Source organism: Eptesicus fuscus, chromosome 16, assembly GCF_027574615.1.
Source record: "Eptesicus fuscus isolate TK198812 chromosome 16, DD_ASM_mEF_20220401, whole genome shotgun sequence".
In the NCBI taxonomy this organism is placed as follows: Eukaryota; Metazoa; Chordata; class Mammalia; order Chiroptera; family Vespertilionidae; genus Eptesicus; species Eptesicus fuscus.
Window position 1 is genome coordinate 32,901,260 of NC_072488.1, and position 22,534 is coordinate 32,923,793.

The 22,534-nt window shown below is 37.9% G+C and overlaps 1 long non-coding RNA gene across 1 annotated transcript in view; it reads left to right on the forward strand.

Moving 5' to 3' along the window:
* LOC114230247 (uncharacterized) overlaps positions 1–22,306 on the forward strand; it is a 58,148-nt gene extending 35,842 nt beyond the window's left edge. The window contains exon 3 of the long non-coding RNA XR_003616117.2: positions 22,256–22,306. This is a non-coding gene — a long non-coding RNA (uncharacterized LOC114230247). The remainder of the gene's footprint in view (positions 1–22,255) is intronic.
* The last annotated feature ends 228 nt before the right edge of the window (positions 22,307–22,534 follow it).

Genomic DNA, 22,534 nt, shown 5'->3' on the forward strand with positions numbered 1-22,534 from the left:
AATGAGTGTACTCTAGGTCCAATAGTCTATCAGCATAAAAATGTGCCTTACTACAACAAAAGCTTTTCCTATAGGGATGACCAATGTTGTAAATTGCCTCCATTGCTTCATGCAGACATGTTCTGTAGACTGCTTAATTATAAATTTTCCCATTCGTTTTTTTTCTCATTATTGTGCCCTCACTGTAAAGTTCTATAATGCAACTAACAAAGGAAAAGCCACAAGATGCTGGGGATAAAATGAGAAAAATCAAGAGGAGGTAGAGAGACAGGTAAACGTAATTATTATTATGAATGGTGCATTGAAAGATTTCTGCACTGTATTTTATATATAAAGGAACTTTTAAAAGCTACATTTTAACTGTGCTGAAAGAGCAGTTTAATTGGTTATACTAGTATGTAAGTGTAGACGACACAATGCAGTTGGGTTGCCCCTGGTGAAATCAATTTGTATTCAAGCATTTCCTAAGAAAGACCTTTGTTTCTTTGGATATGGGCACTCTGGGGGTTTATGAGTGAAGATATTTGTGAATTTGGCTGCAGAAGATGTAGAGTGGCCAGTGAGAAAAGTGCAAAGAACGTGGGCTTTAATAAAAATTCCAAGGGAATTCCGAAGGACTTGGCAGGTTTAGCTGAGTGGTGGCACCTTCTCCCTTCTCTGCTGCCACAGCATGGAATATGATTTTGCACTGCCATGTCACACTGCCCCATGATAAACAAAGCTATTTATTTTATAAGAAACAATAGCAACATGATATGACAACTTGAGCTGGCCCAGTGCAATTCAATTGTGTTATTTTCTGATAACAGGAGTATAGCTTGTGTCATCGCTGTATATCACATTCTCTGTGTAAATTTGGTAGGTTTTTTGAAGCCTAAGAAAACAAAGCCAGCTTTTATTATCTTTCATAAGTTACATAGCAAGAACTGCTGCCCCTTCCATTAAACTTACATTAAAAATAATGTGAACTTGAATAAGGAATTAATATGCTTGCAGTCTATAATAAACAATTGGGCTGCTATCAGATGATAAAATTGTCACCACCTGGCTTCTTTTCTTTTCCGTAGGGTTGGGAGACACAGGGTAGATCCAAAGAAACAGTAGTTTCCATCTCTATTCTTTGTTTCAAAACTGTTAGCAGTTGACATGCTTTTGTCTTAGATAACCTAGCACAGTAATTCACTTATATAAGAAGTACAGAAAGCTTTTGTTTTGTCATGCAAATGACAAAAAAAGCACACCTAGATTTTCAAGTATAAAAAGGAAGCATTTAAATTTCATGCAATAAATTTTAAAAATTATTTTACTGTGAAGTTCCAATGATAGAAAAGTACAATTTATCAGAAAAGAACTTCCTATGTTTTAGTCTTTGTTCCCACCTGCAGAAAAATATAAGCATGTATACTAGATTTTGAAAGTATCACTACAGCATGCTTGTTTCTTTTTCAAACTATGCTATAAATTCTCTATGTTCCTGTATTGAGAAACCCAAGTACCCACAAACACCAGGGAATAGCTATGTCTTTGATATTAACAGACACTGTGTGTTAAGTACCTAAAAGAGGTACAGAAACTTGCAGGTCAGAAATAAAACACACAAAGCAAATCCATGTTTATGCTGATTGTTTAACAATTAATAATTCTTTATGATCATAACACAGACGAGTGGTAATGAACTTTGTGACTGAGTTTTGAGCATGATATTGCCTTTTCACTTTTGAGTTTTCTTTTAGTAACATACATTTACCCTTTAAGTTTTTTTGTGTGTTTTTTTATATATTTTATTAATTTTTTAAAGAGAGGAAGGGAGAAGGATAGAGAGTTAAACATCTATGAGAGAGAAACATCGATCAGCTGCCTCCTGCACACTCCCCTACTGGGGATGTACCCGCAACCAAGGTACATGCCCTTGACCGGAATCGAACCTGGGACCCTTCAGTCCGGAGGCCGACACTCTATCCACTGAGCCAAACCGGCCAGGGCTAAGGTTTTAATGTTAGGTATTTTCTTCTTTAATTTGAAGTATTCACTTATGATAACTTCCGCTTGATTTATGCTGGCTTTAAACTTTTTACTCTGACTGCCTTGTATGACTGGACTAGAGTTGTAGTGACAATGGGTAAGAAAACATAAAACAAACCTAAAACAAAACAAAAACAGAAAAACAATAACAATGAAAACTAGCATTCAGGACAACATCCTTTATTCTGGAGGGGTGCCTGACTAGTTAAGTCAAGAAGATATGTGACTGAGAAGGTGGTTCCCATGGTCTCTTTTGGGACACAGATAAACAGGAGGTGAATATCACAGCCTGGTTGGTGTGTAGGTTCACACTTGACTCCCAGGCTCACTTATGGCAGGTTAGCCTGTCATTTGGTCTGCACTCCTCAAGTCAGAGGGCTGCCTCTCACAGCTCACTCAGGTTGTGGAAAGGTGGGGCTATAAAAATCTATCAAGCATGACTTCTTCTCCCCTATAGTCTAGGGGGTGGAGGTCGACAGGAGGGAGGGGCTGAGGGGCAGAGAGAGACAGAGTCAGTGACAGAGACAGAGAGAGTGAGTGTGTGTGTGTGTTAGTTCCTTCTTAACACCTCAATGCAAGGGAGGAGGACTCAACATTCTAAGGAATGTACTAGTATAGCCTTAAGAAGTGTATTTTATTCACACCTAAGCCTGCTGTGAGACAAAATGGTACCTATTTGCAACTGTGGAGGAATAACACTGGTACAAGGAGACCAGTCATTCACATTAAATGAGATGATGTAGATGGCGTTTGTTTCATGGTAGGCAAATAAATAATTGCTATCACTATAAGGGGGTAAATTACATGATTTCTAAAGTACTTGCTAGTCTGTGTCTTATAGTGTTATGACATAGTTCAGTGTGTGTGTGTGTGTGTGTGTGTGTGTGTGTGTGTGTACGTTAAGGAACGTGTACAAGGTACAAAAAGAAGAACATAACAAAAAAAAACAGAGAACTATGGAATATGTATTGTTATTTTAGGCAACACAGTTCTACCCCCATCTCTGTTACTAGCCAGCTCTATGACCCTTTCTATGGCTATTTTCTCACCTATTGAATATGAAATGGAAGTAATATCTGTTCCACTCCTGTCACTGGTTTTCATAAGGCTCAATATAAAATAAAGAGGCTTATATCAAATTGCTATACTTTAAAGCACTATCAGATATAAGCCTCCTGAATTTGCTTAACCTGCAGAGTGCTCAAAAACTTCATTTATTCAATTATTCACTCATTCAAAAACAACTGTTTTTTGGCCCACCATATTTTTGCAAGGCACTGTAATAGTTGATGGGGATGCATAAAAGATAATATTCCTGACCTCAAGCAATTGTATTACAATGAGACAAATATGAGAATTGACAAAATAATACCATGTGACAATTGCTGGAAGGAAGGTGGGCATAAACTGCAATGGATGCCATGGGAAAGAAGTGTCAATTGTGAATTAAAAAACGTTTGGAAAATCTTCACAAAGGAGGAAACAAGTGAATTGACTTTTAAAAGAGGCGTAGAAATTTGCTTCTGATCAGAGGTGGAGGGGAAATTTCAGTGAGCGGAACTACCATGTGCTAGGATTTGGATGTATGGAAAAAAACAGTCTATTCATGGAATAACCCTTAGAAAGCAGAAGTATGAAGAGTGTATAATAATAGGCAACTATAGAGAGTTGGGCAAAATCTTAGTCAAAGAGGACCTTCCTTGAATAGGAATGAATATTATCCAGTATGTTGCCATTGTTGAATGTTAGGTAGTAATATGATTTCATCTGCATTTTGGAAAACGAACTTTGGCGATACAACTACTAAAAATAAAAAGGGAGAAGGGTAAAAACTCTGCATGAAAGGTATTTCAGGAATGTAGGATGTGTTTTTGTTAAGGGAAAAAAATAGAGTAATATTGTCCTAAAACTGGTTTTTTAGAGGTTGTTTAAAGGTTGTTCTAGAATGAGAAGGAGGGCAATGAAGGAAAAACACCTGAATGGCTCTAGAACATTGTAGTCTGTGGTGAAGAAAGAATAAAAAGGAGAGAGAATGAGAGAGAATCTTATTTCATATGGTCAAGCTAGCTAAGATTGAATGGATTTATTATCAATTAAATGGGCTTTAATTGAGATAAAACTAGAGTTTGTTTTTTTCTCTCTGTCTTAAAAAAAACATATTGCTGCCAAGTCACAGTGGCTCAGTGATTGAGAGCCAACCTATGGACCAGGAGGTCACAGTTCAATTCTTGGTCAGAGCACATGCCCAAGTTGCTGGCTCGATCCCCAGTAGGGGGTGTGCAGGATGCAGCTGATCAATGATTCTCTCTCATCATTGATGTTTCTATCTCTCTCTTCGTCTCCTGCCCTTTAATAATATATATATTTTTAAAGAAAAGTAAATGGAAACATAAAATTCAAGAAGTTATTAAAAAAACACATTGCTGTTTTATTTGATATTTATTCCAAAAATCAAATCCCAAATAAAATTTTGATCTTAAAGATTTTTCAAGACTGTCTCTGGAAAACATGAAAGGATTTATTTGTTCATCTTACATTTTTACATAATAAGGCTTATTTTATATGTTTAATTGCATAGAAAACATTGTCAAATAAGAGATACTTAACATTCCCTAGATTATATTTGTATGGGACATGTGTTTAATATGTGTCTCAAAGTTACATAAAATTCATAGAAATTTGTCCATGTCGTAGATGTCCATGATATCTCCTCACATGACATTATCAGTCATAATTCCAATTATTATCTTAAAGTGCTGTATGCCACAGAACCAACAAAACTTCATTGTCAATTGCATTATTTTTATAATAATCTGCCATCAAATCTTTAAGGGCAGCCATTTTAAGTCTTTTGTTGTTCCCAGATAGTTTTTTAATTATTTTTATTTTAATGCTTTATTGAAAGCTCTTGTAATCAGCAACAAGCTACAATGCTTCTTCCTCAAAAAGGGACTTTTCAGAGACCCATGGGAGGGGTTATGACAGGTACTCTGGGTACAGGATTCTAATGGCATTTCCTAAATAACTTTGAGATCATCCCCCTGGACAGAGAAAGGATTTCCAGAATTCTAGTGGAGAAGCCAATGGGTTCATTAAACTGCTAGCCCACAATCAAGCAGAACAAGAATGGATAAAATGTGACTAAATGAACTGATGAAGAATGATTATAATTTTTATGGCCTTTTGTTTGGAACATGGCTAGTTCTTTAATGTTTTATTTTTTTGGATTTAAGGAATCCCTTTCTCTTTTATCTTATCCTATCTAATAAAAGAGTAATATGCAAATTGACCATCACTCCAACACATAAGATGGCTGCCCCCATGTGGTCAAAGATGGCTGCCCCCATGTGGACACAAGATGGTCGCCACAATGACCATCAAGGGAGGGCATTTGGGAGGGACCAGGCCTGCAAGGGAGGGCAGTTGGGGGCAATCAAGCCTGCAGGGAAGGGCAGTTAGGGGTGACCAGGCCAGTAGAGGATGGAAGTTGGAGGCGACCGGGCCTGCAGGGAAGGGAAGTTGGGGGGACCCAGGCCTGCAGGGGAGAGCAGTTGGGGGAACCCAGGCCTGCAGGGGAGGGCAGTTAGGGGTGATCAGGCCTGAAGGGGAGGGCAGTTAGGGGTAACCAGGCCTGCAGGGGAGGGCAGTTAGATGCAAACAGGCTGGGAGGGGAGCAGTTAGGCATCAATCAGGCTGGCAGGGGAGTGGTTAGGGGGTGATCAGGCTGGCAATCAGAAGCGGTTAGGGGCAATCAGGAAGGCAGGCAGGTGAGCAGTTGGGAGCCAGCAGTCCTGCATTGTGAGAGGGATGTCCGACTGCCCGTTTAGGCCCGATCCTACTGGGACATCCCTTGAGGGGTCCCAGATTGGAGAGGGTGCAGGCTGGGCTGAGGGACACCCCCACCTTGCACGAATTTTGTGCACCAGGCATCTAGTGTTATCTATAACAGACAACAATTTAGTAGATTATACCTTTATAAACAAAAGTGAAACATTTATATTTTTCTCCCTACCTATCCCTCCAGAATTCAGAAATGCATAAGTATCTGAATTTTTTTGGCCATATAGTTATTTGCATAAGTTCAGTAAGTGTATGTTTTCCATATAAACAGGACATAATTGAGAAGAATCGGTAATATCTCCTGGCTTTGGCTGGACTCTCATATTTGAGAATGATGTGCATAGAATCAGATATGAGCACATAGTTTTAAGGAACTAAGTTTGACCTTATGGAGCCAATGCTTACAAAACCCTCTTGAAAAAACCAGCTTGGTATCTGACTTATAGATATTACTGATGAGTAAGGAAGGTCACTTCCTGACAGGCCCAGGAAAATTAAGCTGTTTGGGGAACCCAGAGAAGAAAATAATTCATCCAAACCTATAGTAATGAAGGTAAAGTCTGATTGGTAAGTTCTTAGCATGGCACCCCAGCCTTGAGAGAATTTTAAAAGTCCAATCTGAAATTCCTTATGAAAGTTCCAGCAAGGAAAAATTTAAAAGGCCTATGTGATCAGTTATTATTCTTACTGTACTTATTTATATAAATGACCAGGCTAAATTTAATGAGACTGGACTTACTTTATAAACAAAAGTTATTTTACTTTGATTATCTTTGGTCAAAATGGGGGTGATCGTGGAGAGATGTTTTATGTTTAAATGGGCAACCACAAACCATCCTTGTGAGTTATCGGGTTCTAGTCCTGTTCATTGTCTCTGAACAAAATATATTTTCACCTCTTTGAAAAGTAGATCCTATCATCTTGTACTTTTTGTCAGTAATTAATGGTTCCTACCCTCTTGAGCTGGCACCACTGAAAACTAAAACTGCCTTTTCTTGAAGCCCTGGATAACTTGATATAACTTCAAAGGCTTTATCACCACAACATTGCAGGCTACTCAGGAATTTCCCAGAAAATGTTCATCTTCCAGTCTCTGCTCCAGATAATGATCGTGACTATGACAATTCCACCACAATTCTCACTCAAGATGCTTTGAGCCCAACACCCAGAAATCTTCTCAACAGGCTGCCCTCTGGACTTAAAAACTGGGTTTATAGTTTGCTCCAGCCACTAATCTTTGATTTCTCTCCCTTTGCAGAATCCCTGCCCTACAACCTCTAACCGGAATCTCTTTCCACAGCAACTAACCCAGCCTCTTTTTTGGGTCAAACTTCTAGGGATGTTTTAGATAGGATAAACATGCAGTCCCACTCAGCCTTCCAGAGTTAGTATAAAGATTATTTCAAGTAAAAACATTTGCAGAAGTAAATCTAACCTGAATTTCCCTTATCTGACTAAAGCAGAGCCTCCAGAAAATACAGCTGCCACTAATGCTCACTCCAGAGATTTTTCTGTGAATTCAGCTACCACAGAAACAGATTGCCCAATTTTTATTAGCATCCAAGAGCCCAATAGAGCCTTCCATACCTTCCCATTGAAACCATAAACATCCACCCTTCTTTCTTAAGTTTTATATATAAACCTTTTATCTCTGGCTATTGAGTGAGTTATTTATCTTTAAACTCTCCTGCCTGTATACACCACACACATAAATAAAACCCTGTCTTTTCTCCTCTTAATCGGTCTATTGTCAGTTAATTCACAGGCCCCCAAACACTGTACCCAAGTGGGAAGAGGAAAAGTTTTTCTCCCCACAGTGACACAATGAATGGTAGCATGTAGGTGGGAGTGTGACACAGGACAGGCAGAACGGTAAAATGTACAGAGCTTCAGGTGGAAATAAACACAATCCACAGTGGGCAGAAGAGAAACCTACTGCAAAGACCAGCTAGTGTCATGATGTTCTTCTGTCTTATAAGCCCTATTTGTCATCATGCTTAGAGGGATCCCAGCTCTCACAGGTGAACCTTGACTAAGTTCACTGGACTGATTTATAAAACCGGAGGGTCATGGTTAATTTACTGTAAGAACCAGATTCCCTCAGAATCAGCAATCCAATTCTAAGACTCAAGAGAAATGAAAACATATGTCCACAAAAAGATTTGTACATGAGGGTTCATAACAGATTTAATCCTGAAAGCAATACACTAAAACAACTTAAGTGTTAGGAAGTACATCCCAACAATGGAATACTATTGGACAATTAAAAAGAATTAACTACTGATACAGACAATGACATAAACAATTCTCAAAAGTTTTATGCTGAGTTAAAGAAACCAGATGAAGTAATTCACACTACATGGTTACATTTATATGAAATACTAAATCAGGTAAAACTGATCTATATTGATAAACATTTTTAAATGGTTGCTTAGAGGAAAGGGTGAGCAATTGACTGGAAAGGTCCTTGCAGGAACTTTCTGGAATGATGGCAATGTTCTATATCTTGATTGGAGAGGTGACCAAAGTACTTATAGCTCATGGAACTATACACTTACAATCTGGGACTTATATAAAAATATAGATTTTACTTCGATAAGAAGATTATTGTAAACCCACAAACAGACCCAGGCTGGAGACACCACCACCATAGAGTGACTGTGAGAAAGATGATAATAGAGAAGAGTTTATTTGCAACTGAATTCAAAGTTTCAAAGAACAAAACAAAGAAAATGACAGGAGAAAAGTAGGCAAATTAGAGTAGAAAAACAGGACAAGGAAAAGTAAGTATGAACCAAATATTGAAGAATTGGGTGACTGGAGGAGTTTACTTATTGTTCCTGTCCTAAAATTGTAAGCATGAGAGACAGAATGCACTTAATTGGCCTTTGGGTGCCAGAAGTGGCTGAGGGTTTCTGGCAGCGCCCATTTGAGATCTCTGCAGATATGCCTTTACTTTCCTGAAGACTATGCACAAAATAACTGCTTGAAGGTATAATAGATTCAGACTTGGAGGTGGTATCCCAGAAACCAGTGTGCTTTGGCTCCTGCGTGGAGGGCTAGGCTTTCCAGAAGAAGTTCTCTGGTATGATCACAGCAGACTCAGACTCATCTATATATATAAAACTCTAATATGCAAATAGACAAACTGCAGAACAACCGAACAACTGAAACACTGGTTGCTATGACGTGTGCTGACCACCAGGGGGTGTGAGTGGAACATGGCAGGAATCGGCAGTAGGCAGCAGAGCGTGGAACATGGCGGGCATTGGCTGCGGCAGGATGGTGGAGCAGGTGAGCAGGGGCACCAGACCAAAGCAGGGTGCTGGTTGCTGTCACTGGGGCAAGCCTTTGGTGGTTACTGAAAATTCTTTGCTCCCACACACTACGGTCCCACCGGACGCTCACACCTGCTGCTGGCACCCGCCCTGCTTGCACCCGCTGCTGGCGCCAGAGCCACCCCCCCGATCGCTCGATCGCTCGGCGCCGTCAGCGGATGCAAGCTGCAGCTGTCAGCACCAATCACCCCTCAGGGCTTCTCTACCTCCCCCTGCTTCTGAGGGGCGACCAGGACGGGCAGCCATCACTCTCACCTGCTGCCAGCACCTCGAGCCGGTCCCAATCGCTCAGTGCCATCAGCGGGTGCAAGCTGTGGCTGTTGGCCCCGATCACCCCTGAGGCCTTCTCCACCACCCCCTACTCCTGAGGGGCAATCGGGGTAGCAGCCGCCACTCGCACCTGCTGATGGCGCCAGCCCTGCTTGTACCCACTGCTAGCACCGGCCCCTATTACTCTGCACCATCAGTGGGTGCAGATGGGGCCAGTGCTGTTAGCGCATGGGAGCGGCGGCAGGAGCAGGGCTGCCGGCAGACAGGGGACCGGGGGCCGTGGCAGGAGGGCCAAGACCCAACCCTGTGCCACAGCAGCCTTGCGTGTGGCTCACAGTTCTTTTCAAGGTGCATGAATTCGTGCACTGAGCTCCTACTTTAAGATATAAAATGTCCCTCTTCAGTTAGAGCCATGGTGAACTTGGCCAAAAGACTTGGAGATTTAAGGGCATTTCAATATACATAATTCACATTCTTATCTAAAACGTGACCAGAATACTTCAAATGTTTCATGCCTACAGTGCTTACAATGCTCAGTGAAGAACCCCTGTATTGTTCTGTATTTCTGGTTCCCTATTAAGCTGAAACAAAGAACAGTTTTTTGCATAGTATTTTGGCATATTCACTCAATCCAGGTAGGGCAAGGATTAGTGAAAATGGAAACTAACGAAAGAATAAAATTGCCCTAGCTTCTGAAAAAAAGTGGGCATTTGTCTTTGCCGTACTGGGTAAATGTCTGTGCAGTTCTGATTTTTCTAATTGGGTGGTATGATTTTTATTTTCACTTTTATGCTGAAACAACTCCCATCCTAGGTATGCCCTCTGCATACAGTACATGAATACATGTGTTTTAATTCTGACATTTCCTGTCATTTTACTTTGAAATCTTAAGCCATTACTTCTTAAAAAGATCTACTCAATATAGAATTTCTTTTCAAATTCCCTGGAAATCTCATCAAGACTATATTATTGCCTATTTCAATTTACAAAATGAATTTCACATTATCTAGGTTTTTCCTAATATATTTTCACACATAGAATATATACTCTCAAAGATTCACATATCATGTCAGGATTTATTATCTGAGTCATTGTGCTCCTAAAATTTGTGACAGTTGAAAAACATTTTTGATAAACAAAATTCATACTGGTTTTGACACATAGAGAACATGAATTTCAGCTTACAAAAATCTAATGATAAAAATTTATAACCTATATAATTCTTAACAGTTTTTATACCTGTACTTGCTTAACTTTCATTAACATTTAATTTCAATTTATTTCACATAAGGGTGTTTTGTGACTTAAATTATATATTTTGCATGCTTGGTGTCATTTATAGTGTGGCTCAGCTTTAACATTACTCATTCCCACCATTTTAAAATATTTTTTTCTGATGTTATTACAGTATTGTATTTCAATTGTTTATCTGAAATTTTAGCATTACATGTATAGTCTGAAGGCATGTTGCTGAGTTAGTTACTTAAATGCAATCAAACAATCTATGTAAGAATTTAGTTTTTAATATATTTTCCATATAAAATATATTTATTTTTGCATTCTCCTCAACTATGTACAAATATATAAATATTTTGTATTTGTAATGTATGTACTAAGTGCAATGGGTAATTATAAATTACACATATCATTGCCCTTTGAAAAATGGTGAGATTCACTAGCAATTATGGCCTCTGAGGTTTTTGTCACAATCATGCCATTATCCACACTAAGTTATTATCAACAGAGATGCCTGGTTTTTTAAGTCTTCACCACTAAAAGGGGGTTTCCCACTTATGACCACTGAATTGTGTTGACATTTTTATTTACAAACTGGCTATTAGAAACTTTGAGATCATTAAGTAACAACATAAAATGAATTTTTATATACTGGTTAGACTTCATTTGAGGGTACTTTCCAGCTACAGCCACTTCTCTGAGACCTGTTTCTTACCATGGAAGTGACTATGATGGTTCAAGGTGGCTGTTACCTATGGCAACAGTTGATTGGACAAAAGTAGGCGTGTCTCATTAGAGTGAAACCAATCCAGAAGTTCAGCTTGGCCAGACCTATTCTACCCCTTAGGAATTCAGGATTAAGGATTGAGCTGCAGGGAGAATGGGTCCATTCTAACAGAGCATTTGCTGTAAGGTCATACTAACTTGGCTGGTGGGGTGGTGGTGGTTGGGGGCGCAGGCTGGGAGAATGCATCTTTTGACCCTGTGCATGAGGAGGAGAGAAAAGCGGATCTGCACTGAGAGGTAGATAAATTAGGAAAGAGCCCATGTCTCCTCACACTCCTATGTAATGGCACACACAAGTTCCCGATAGATTCCTAACTCCTGGCTTGAAACCCTGTTCAGTCAAGGAGTGCTCTCTACCTTTCTGTTCCCTGACATTTGCCCATTCATTCTTTTATAAATTTATCGTTTCCCATTAGTTTAAATGGGTCATTTTCCTTATCACCAACAGGTTCTACATAAGTCATTTGGCAAGTACAGTGCTATTAAAGAGAATATAACAGAATTACCAATACTACTCATCAATGGCGGATGTCCTGGGGGTAGAAATACACGTGAAATAGGAAAAAGGAGGAGGAAGAGTTTAATTTTTTTTCATAAGTTTCAGGCTAGCTTTAGACAAAATTTCAAAACAGGCAAAATGTGAGCTTGATACCTCGCTACTCCTTTTCCTCCAATCTCCCAGTGTTCTTTCTGATGCCCTAAGCCCTCTACCACAGCATTCCTATTTTGAGGAGGATAGAAGAATAAGTCTACTTAGTTTTCCAAAGTGTCCAATACCCCCCAACAGTTAACTATTTTTACTCATCGATACTGATACAGCCTTAAATGGAATCCCTATAACCCTTGGAATGTGAAATTGCAACTATGTCACATACATGCAACTTGCCATGTGGTCTTGGTCAAGTTCCTTAATCTATGAACCTCAGTTATCATATCTCTAAATTAGGGATCTAACCAATTCACAGGTATCAGTATGATTTCAGTTACCAGTAACCACTAACTCTGACTCAATTATCTTAAACAATAAGACAGATGAATTCATTCTTATGACACAATATCCTACGAGTATGCAACTACTGGAATATTTAAATTAATGGCTAACGAACGCGACTAAAGACCCTACAACTTTCCATTTTTTTCTGTCAGCCATTTTCAGCATGGGGACATAGCAGCCTCCTGGTTGTGAGAGGACTTCTATAGCTCTGATTATTCCCTTCTGAAATGTGGCCTTATCTGCAAATATAATGACATCAGATGGAAGCAAGGGGACTTATTTCTTCCTGTGAATACTTCATCTTCCCCACCCCCTTAGAGCAAAGTAACCTTTTTGAAAGCTCTTTCACAGAGCTCCCTCATAACTATTGGCCAGAAATGAGGTCTGAGCTCACCCCAAATAAATCATTGGTAAGGCAAATGATACACCATGATTGGTTTAGACTTTTTTTTACTTGACCCTGAGTCAAAATGAGATTTGGGGATTACCCCAAGTCAGGGTTTTACATACAAGCAACTGATAGTAGGCAACCAACAGTGTCTTTTTTGTCACATGACATTATTACCATCAGAGTATGTTACAATTCTTTTTAAATTTTAAAGATCTGAACAACAACAAAACAAAACAAAACAAATATATATATATATACATACACTAGAGGCCTGGTGCATGAATTCATGCACAAGTGGGGTCTAGCCAGCCTGCCTCAATCAGGGCCGATCAAGCCAGGCTGGCCAGGGGGAGGGGCCGCGGGCAGTTGGCCAGCCAGCCCCGCCCCCTGGTCAAACTCCCAGTCGAACTCCGGTGGAGGGGACAATTTGCATATTAGCCTTTTAATATATCACATATTTGTATTATAACTACTCAAATAAATAAAAACTAGCATTCTGACAATGCAGTTACTTTGAGTTATTGGAAGGAAAGCAATTGTATTAAAATTTTCAAACTAATTCTCATTAACTTGTGACTATTAGCCTTCTTATTCTCTTAAAAGTTAGTTGTATTTTAAAAGGTAGACAATTAGTAAGCCCATTGACTCACTAATGAATAGATTTTCCTGGGTAAAAACAGAGTGACCTGGAAAATGTTTGCAGTGAGGAACAAACTATCAAGAGGCCCAGTGAAACGTTCTCCAGTTGCCTCCGGAACCCGCCTTCAGAGTCAGCTCTCCTGACACGTTCCTCCTCACCACGGCTTCTGGCCTTCCTCCTGCTCAGAATTCAGAGCTTCTGTACAATGCCAATATTATCCTGCGACTTTCATTCATCAGTGATCTTAAGAATTCCTCTAAATATATATAATTTCAAAATTGTATGTGGATTTGGTGACTTACTGATCAAATTTGGCACAGTTTGAAAACTTGTGGAAATTGTACCTTGTAGAGCTTCAAGGTTATGCAGGAAAATTTAGAGCTACCTGGGTTATTTTTAGTATTACCTAAAGGAGCCTCTCCATCTGAAGACTTGACTATTCAGCCCAGGGAGAAAATAGGTATGATGATGACCCTTACACAATTTTAACTTTGGGCCAAAAGATAGGCAGTATGATGGCTGGCATGTTTTAGGTCACAGCTGTGTTTTGTTGAGCACTAACTGAGAAGAAATTCTCCTATTTTTTTTATTTATATGGCCTAGTATATTGCCTATGGATCTGGAACAGTGGTTTTGATATAATAAGCTATCGACAAATACTTGTAGATTTGAAAGAAAGGAATTGAATTGAAATAGGTCATATTTATATAGGTCTCCTACCATTCATTACATTGGTAATAAAATTTCATTCTTTAGATATCACCAGAGTTCTGCCTATTGTCATTTCATGACCCAGTTTTATAGTTTTTGAGTCTATCATGTACCTACAACAAACTTCTGAAATTTTCTTCCTGAAATCTTCTTGATTTATTATAGAAAGATTAAAGTGCTTTTGCTCATCCTATTTAGTGTAGAACACAATTCAAATATCTTCAAACAATAAAATGCTTTTAATTTTATCTTGCATGGTCTTTCTATAATATAAGCTCTTTATTATGGATTATGTATTTGTTAACAAATGTATGTATAGAGTGATAGAATAATTCTTATTTCCATGACAGAAAGATTTTACTGTTGAGTGGAATTGTTTAGAGCACCCACGAGCAGGTGGGAGAGATATGAGATAGTTCCTGATATTAACCCTATAACCCACTACTTATGTTTTCATTACTTTTTTCTAGGTAGTTAATTAATAACTCAGAAGTCTGTATGGCCATTAAGGAGTAACCTCTTCTGCAAGGTCAACAAGGTTGATGAGGCAGTTGTCTCTACTAAAAGATCCCCAGCCTACCTTTCAAAAGGTCAACTTTTAACTACCTGTAGTGTCCTGGTTGTATATAATCATGCAGGGAAATTGGCCCTTATATTCAGTGACTTTATAATGAGATGCCTTTGTTTTAAATTTTAGCTGAAATAATTGTATATTTTGTGATAATTGGAAAGGTATGGGAAACACTGTTCAAAATAAAATTTTTAAATAAAAATTAATGAATTTGAAAAATAATGTTCAAAAGTGAATTTATGTTCTTTAAAAACTCTATACATTTCAATTATATGCTTAAATAAATATTTAAAATACATTTTTATTGAGTTTTAGTTAGGGATAAACAGAAGCAGTCTATGCAACTTACTGGCTTCACCTCTTAGATCTTTCTTCCAACATACTTCGACCTAAACGGTTTGATGCAAAATAAACAAACAAATAGATATATCTGGGCAGACACTGAACTTCATAAGCTAGCTTGGTTTGAAGTGAATCTTGATTTTGTTTTGTTAATTTTAGTCCCCTGGCCTACTCACCAATCAAAAGAGTATATAATGGAGGAGAGTTAGATCATTTTTAAGAGAAGATTTTTTTTTTCTCCTTAAAATCTGCTACTGGGGCTTTGAGTGGAGACAGAATGGCTGCAAATGAATGATCTTATTAAGCAATACAAGTGTTTGAAAACTGGATTGTGGTGAAGATTGTGCAATTCTGTTAATCTACCAAAAAACATTGAGTTATATACTTAAAATAAGTGTATTTTATGATATGTAAATTTATATTTCATTAAAACTATTAAACACACATAAATAAAATAAACAAAGCAAAACCCTGCTTCTGGAAAGATCATATGAATTAAAACACTTGTCAATAAGCTTTACTTATAGCATACTTGGTTACATAAGTGTATTAGCCTGCTTTAGTAAGAACCTAATTAAAACTAAACAGAAAGGAAAAAGCCCTATGTAAATGAACATAAACATTAAGTGTTCACTAGTTCAGAGTCATTGGCATCGCCTTGGGTAGAGGCTTCCTTTTACAAGATTCCAGCTAGGACCAAAGAAAAGCAAAAACTTGACCTTCAAAGTAAGCTTTCATCAAAGTAAAATGTAGCCTCACATTTTCTTTACTTAAATTTCTAATTCTCCATGTAAAAGGAAAATCTCTTCTTTAATCAACTGGGGGATGGGGTAGGAACTGGATCTAAAAACAAAACCACAAAAAAACTTTCCTAGCACCTTAAATCAGATTTCGGGGCCAATTTTTAAGTTTTCTGTTTTATTCCTGGCGTTGCAAAAACTATATAAATACGATTTGGTTAAACTTTAAAGCCATACTAAGAAGATTATAGAGCCAGGATTCAAACCTAGGAGATGTGAATCTGGAGCCTGGGTGTGTAACAACACATCGTGGTCATTTGTATACATACAGGTATGTGTGCAGACAAAGGGAAAGTGTTCAAGAAGAACCCCTGGACATTTTTTTTTTCCTGACTAAGATTGATTAAGGCTTATAAAACGTATCCATGGATTCTATGGGAAAGAGATAAGATGTCTCTGAGGAGGAAATTAATAGTAGTAATGAGATGTGTGAAGAACAATGGCACAGGGATAAAATCAAGTTTCCTATTTAAGAATCCTGGTTGTTTCATGAGACTAAATAGTCCACACACACTCACCTGCAGTGGTCAGGGTAGGAATGTTCAGTTGTCATACTGGAGGTACCAGTAAATACATTCACATCAAAGGCAGGTAGCCTTTACCAGATGACAACTATACTCCTGCTTCCAAAAAGCCAGAGATTATACAGATTTTCTCATTTAGTCACAGGAAACATAAGGTCAGAAATTGCTCAAATACAGATAATTAATTTTCAAAAAATAGATAATTTTCAATTTTTACTTGAAGTGAGCAATTTGAAATATCACCTGTCTTTCTACATTCCAGAATTACGTGGATCTCTACAGTAGCTAGTAAGTAATAACAGAGCTAGTTGGGGAAAGAGAAATATGGTTGATTAATATTTAATTTAAAGGAGAATAAATGAACAAATATTTTATGCAATTAATATTTAAGTCCAAAATAAAAAAAAAAAGCCATTACAACATAGAGATCATTAAAATGTGAATAGTCTGGGCCTCAGAAGATCAGTTCATGTAAAAAATAAACAAACAGAACAGAATGACCAATCTAGAAGAGATACTAAACTAGAGAAGAAAAGTATTTCCCTTAGTCACAGTTGGCTGAGAGATTGTTTTCTATTTCCTAGTTAAGAGAGTTTAGTAGTTAATACCAGAATAACTCAGCATTTTGCTTTACTTGACTAAATAATAAACTATAAATAGTCTTTATTCTGTGAATTCTAAACCTATCATTCTAGATCGACCATTTTGTAGTTTTATAAAGTTTGGCAGCATGGTACCGCAGGAAAAGGACAAACTTTGGGGTTCGAAAGACAAGTATTCTCTTATGAGCTCTACCTCTCACTAACCATGCCCTTGAGTGGTTTACTTAATCTTTTCTAATCTGTAAAATGAGTACAATAATATCCATGGTGGTAGCTGTAGATCATTTTTCTAAAAGGGGCCTAGAGATGGAAGTCTGATTGATGAGGGGTGAAGGGATTTGTCTTGAGGTTGAATTTGGAGAACTAGCACATGACCAATTTCTGAGCTTATGTTTCCAGTGACTAAATGAGAAAATTTGTATAATCTCTGGCTGTTTGGAAGCAGGAGCATAGTTATAATCTGATAAAGGCTTCCTGCCTTTGAGGTGAATGTATTTACTGTTTTTACTTAAATTTAGTTGAAGGGGCCCTGACTGGTTTGGCTCAGTGGATAGAGCGTTGGCCTGCGGACTGAAGGGTCCCAGGTTCAATTCCAGTCAAGGGCATGTACCTTGGTTGCAGGCACATCCCCAGTGCGGGGTATGCAGGAGGCAGCTGATCGATGTTTCTCTCATCGATGTTTCTAACTCTCTATCCTTCTCCCTTCCTCTCTGTAAAAAATCAATAAAATATATTTTTTTAAAAATTATTTGAAGGGAAGGGGATCATAGGGAAGTTAAAGTTCACTCCCATACTCAAGTCACTCATTAGCATCACCATGTGACTTGGGGTTTGTGGGAAGATTTTATGGGTAACCTAAGCATCAAATTCACTAGGCACTCAGCAAATATTAGTTCTTGTCACTGTAACCGTCCTGTGAGTTCAGATCTTACATAGGTAGATATTAGAGTAAACATTCTGATAACCGGAGGGGAAAATCAGGTAAGCCGCATATCTGGCAGGCTAGTGCTGGAATGCAGACCTGTTCCTCTCTTGGTTGGCCACATATACAAAAGCACCAGTTATTAGAGGCATGTTGAGTTACAGAAGAGAGCAAAGAGGTTCCCAATATCAGAATATCTTCTTTCCTCCCCCGCCCCTCTCTCTATGGACTTCTATTGAGTTCATGAAAATAACACCACAAGTACATCACCATTGCAGAAAATGTAGAAAAGGCTAAAGAATGCCAAGAAGAAAATAACACTCATAGGTAATCCCACTACATAGCGAGAATCACCATTAACAGTTCCTTTATTTAGCAATTCCTAGAATGCCTACTGTCTGACATCTCTTCTGGCGGTGTGCTTACAAAAATGACTAATACAAGCTGTCCTCAAGGAGGGGTAGAGAAAAGGGATTTCTGCCAGCCTTGTACCTTTAATATGTTATGGACAGATCCAGAATTTATTTATATTCTCTCTGCTCTTTGAAGTCTTTTTACCAAGCTTAGCATTAACATTGTTTGTAAGGCAGGGAAGTGATGTCTGTTCTCTGCTATTCCTGTAGGTAGCAGTTAGGAAAGTAGAAGCACTTCGCAACCAGGGTTTTCAGAAAGGGTGGGTCTGAGGTGAAGGTTATTTACAGAGATCTTTCTCTGCCCCACAAACCTGGCATTTCTCATCTGAGTTCATCTTTGAAGATGTCAGAGAGCTTTGGCAATGTTTTACAGTATTTTCCATTAAAAGTGTGTCATGTAAATCAATCACAGCTTCAATTTTTCTGTCAGACTCCTATAACCTTAAACCAAAGCTTTCAAAATTAATCAAAAGAGTAAGTCAATTTAATTTTTCATGAGAGAATAACAGTATGGGGTTTGTCTTCGGCTATTTCAATTATAAATATTTATTAATGAATTGTGGTTAATACGTTTTTACAAAGGGAGTTTAAAATATGGATTTTTTTAAAATAAAGGTCTAATCTTAATTTCTGCATAAATAGCCATCTGCTTTTTAAACGTTTTTCTCGTTTCTGTGCAAAATACAGAAAACCATTATAAAAATTAGAAGCTAACCATCCTACATTTTTTATATACCCATGGTTAAGATTCACTCACTTATTCACCTAACCATCTACCACACAGTCTATAAATATTTATGGAGCATCTATGCAATGCTCGGCCTAATGCTTGGCATTAGGGATACACAGCCAAATGCAAACCATTTAGTCCCTGTCTTTGAAAGCTCCCAATCCCATGGTGAAGAAAGAAGACATATAATCAGATAATTAAAACCCCATCAGTTAAAGGAACACAGCCACAGCGGGAGGAGGAGCTAGTACCAACCTGGGTTGCAAGGTAGAAAGGGTCAGGCATGGGCTGGTTTCCCAGCGGAGGAGTGCCTGGGCTGAATTTTAAAAGGGAAGTAGAATGGAGCTACAAGTTGGAAGAATTCAGAGGCATTCTAGTCCGAGAAAATCACATGAAGCTGAGCAAACAGAAGAAAAACAAACATATTAAGAGGATGCCTTCAATTGCAACTAACAGAAAAACCAAGCCAAGGTGGTTTAACTAATGAAGGGAATTGATTGCCTATAATTGAACATACAGAGTAGGGAAGGCTTCAGGGTTGGCCAATCCATCAGCCCAGTAGTGTCACCAAACAGCCTGTCTCTCTACTCTGCATCCTCAGAGTCAGCTTCATCTGAAGGCTGGTTCCCCTGGGGTTGTAGAGTGGCTGCCAGTAGTCAGGAAGGCTGTGTGATTTCTCAACTTTGTCCAGTGGGAGTGTCAAACAACTGTCAAACAGGAGGCTAAGATTGCTCAGTCACCCCAAGCCAGTTCTGAGGTCACGCACAAGGCCATACACTGATTGTTGGCTCAGGTTAGGATATATAAGCCAGTACTCGTTTCTGAATCAGCAATTTTTAATGTTCTAATAGGTGACCAAAAAAAATGGTTTCCAAATGAGGAAATGAAATGAAATAGCAAATACAGATAGAAAAAAATAGCTCTTAACAATCCAAGGGTTTTTCCATTACCTTTTGCAAACAAACCAATAATAAAGGAATTGTCTCTCTTGAAGTTTGGTAGAACTTTTCTGAGATTATGTGATGTTTGTACCATAAAAATAGTTTTAAAAATACTTTTGATAATTAAAATAATACAAATAAATAGTGACTGTTTTCCTTCTGCTAGAGAGATATATATCTACAGAGACATTTTTCTATAAATATACAAATATATGTATTTTTACCAAAAGTGACACAATATCTTCTATATTTTATGTAATTTCCTTTTTTAATTTAAATTCTATCATTTCATAATAGCATATTTATAGAGAACTACCTGATTCTTAACAGCAATATGAAACTCCAGTAGACACATCTACCATAATTTATTTAGCTGTTCCCCTTTAGATAAATTTGTAGATTGTCTAAAAATTTAAGTAGTTGAAAGAGGCAATTTCAAACTTTAATCCTAGTCTTTAGTAGCTAAAGAAGACAGTAATTGATTAACTCAACCTGAAACAAATGTACTGCTGAAGAATGCAGGATCCTATAGGCTGCCTTGTGGTGAAAAAAAGGGTATCCCTTGCAGAGAGTATGGGAAAGAGAGAAAGAACACTTTGAACTCTAAAGGAGAGTGGAAAAGCTGCTTATACAAGAAATTCTAGCTCATAGACGAAGGTAATATATTATTGCTGTAGCACTTGGTAACTCTGTGCTCTAATCAGAATATCTCATGAATATTCAAATTTCCAACTAAATATTTTCCAGCATACTATGTGGTAGGCAGCCAGAAGTAGTTAACTATAAATCTAAAGTAGCTCTGGATGAGTGCTGAATGGCTGATACAGACAATGGGAAAAGATTGGACAAAAGAAAGTTTTGAGAGGCTGGTTACAGAAGAGGTGGAGGAAATTGAATAGCCTCATAAGAAGGTGGGGGTGGGTGGGTAGATGGGAAGAGATTAGCCAAAGACCTTGTATGCATATATGCATAAGCCCTGGACACAAGACAATCGGGTGGTGAAGGCCTGGGGCAGGGGCAGTGCCAGCTAGAAGAGGTCAATGGGGAGAAAAAGGAGACATATATAATACTTTCAACAATGAAGTTATTTTTAAAGTTTACCAAAAGAAAGATTATCACTTAAAAAAAAGAAATAAAGATACAGTTTACATAGGTAGAAAGGAAGTTGGGATTGGGTGGTGGAAGGTGTGTGTGTGTGTATGTGTGTGTGAGAGAGAGAGAGAGAGAGAGAGAGAGAGAGAGAGAAGAGAGAGAGAGAAATGGAGATACAAATCTGCAATAATTTTTCAAGGGGCTAGGGATAGGTTGGAGGTTCACATACAGGGCTGCAGAGTCATAAATTTGTTTGAGGATGTCAAGGTCAGATTATAGAAAGGCCTGAAGTCTAAAAAGTCTAAAAAGTCTGGATTTTGTTCATTTGGCAAATTAAAATACTCTAACATGAGAAAACACTTTTGTTATTCCCCAAAATAATAAATTAGTAAAGAATCACATATCTTGAGTTATATTTTAGTGTTATGTTATACATACAATGTGTTTTGTTTAAGTGAATTTTTAACAATCCTTTTTTTTATTTGTACACAGGTTTCTAATTACTCTCTGTATTAAGAATCATGGAAAAAATGACTTATTTCTCTTCTTCAATAAAGGAGCCAAATTATTCATCATCTTCTGCTACTCTGTGTTAGTCCTCACAACTCTACTTACTTTTAAGTTTACAAAGATGATCACCTTCCTACAATTGTTAATACCAGTTCTTTTTATCACTCAAAGAAACATTCTACCATCTAATACCTCCTTCAAACCTTGTTTCAGACTCTCAAACCAATAGCAACATTGACTAACTAGAAATATATTAAATTTCTCTTACCTGCCATCCTTGTAATGGTGGTGGTGATGGTGGTGGTGGTGTGGTGTGGTGGTGGTGGTGTTGGTGGTGTGTGTGTGTGTGTGTGTTACATTTGAAGAGGTGTTAGTACATGGTATAAAGACTTTTAGAGTTGTTTTATATATCCTAGTTTTTACACTTTCCAAAAGCACCATCATATAATTGAATAAATACCTTACAAATATGAAGATGCTAATTTTTGCAGTATACCTTATCAAACAAAATATTAAGACTCAAGTTTTTTGATATATTTGGTATATTGTCCTAATTTAAAAATGTGTTTGTTCTTTGCAGAAATAGAACAAGATGATGGGTACCAGTATAAATAAAATGTTAATAAACAGCTCACCATTTATTTGAAAGAATCCAGGTGAGTATTAAATATTCAGCTTCCTCCACTCTATCCCTGCCCAAGCCTATGGCACCACACCTCCCCCAATTTATATTCCTTTTTGTGCTTCACAGACTGGTCTAGATCATTCTTGTGATTATGTTTATATTGAAGACTTGCTTATCCTACAACAGCCTTATGAGTAGCTATCACATTTTAAAATGCCAGATACTGTTTAATTG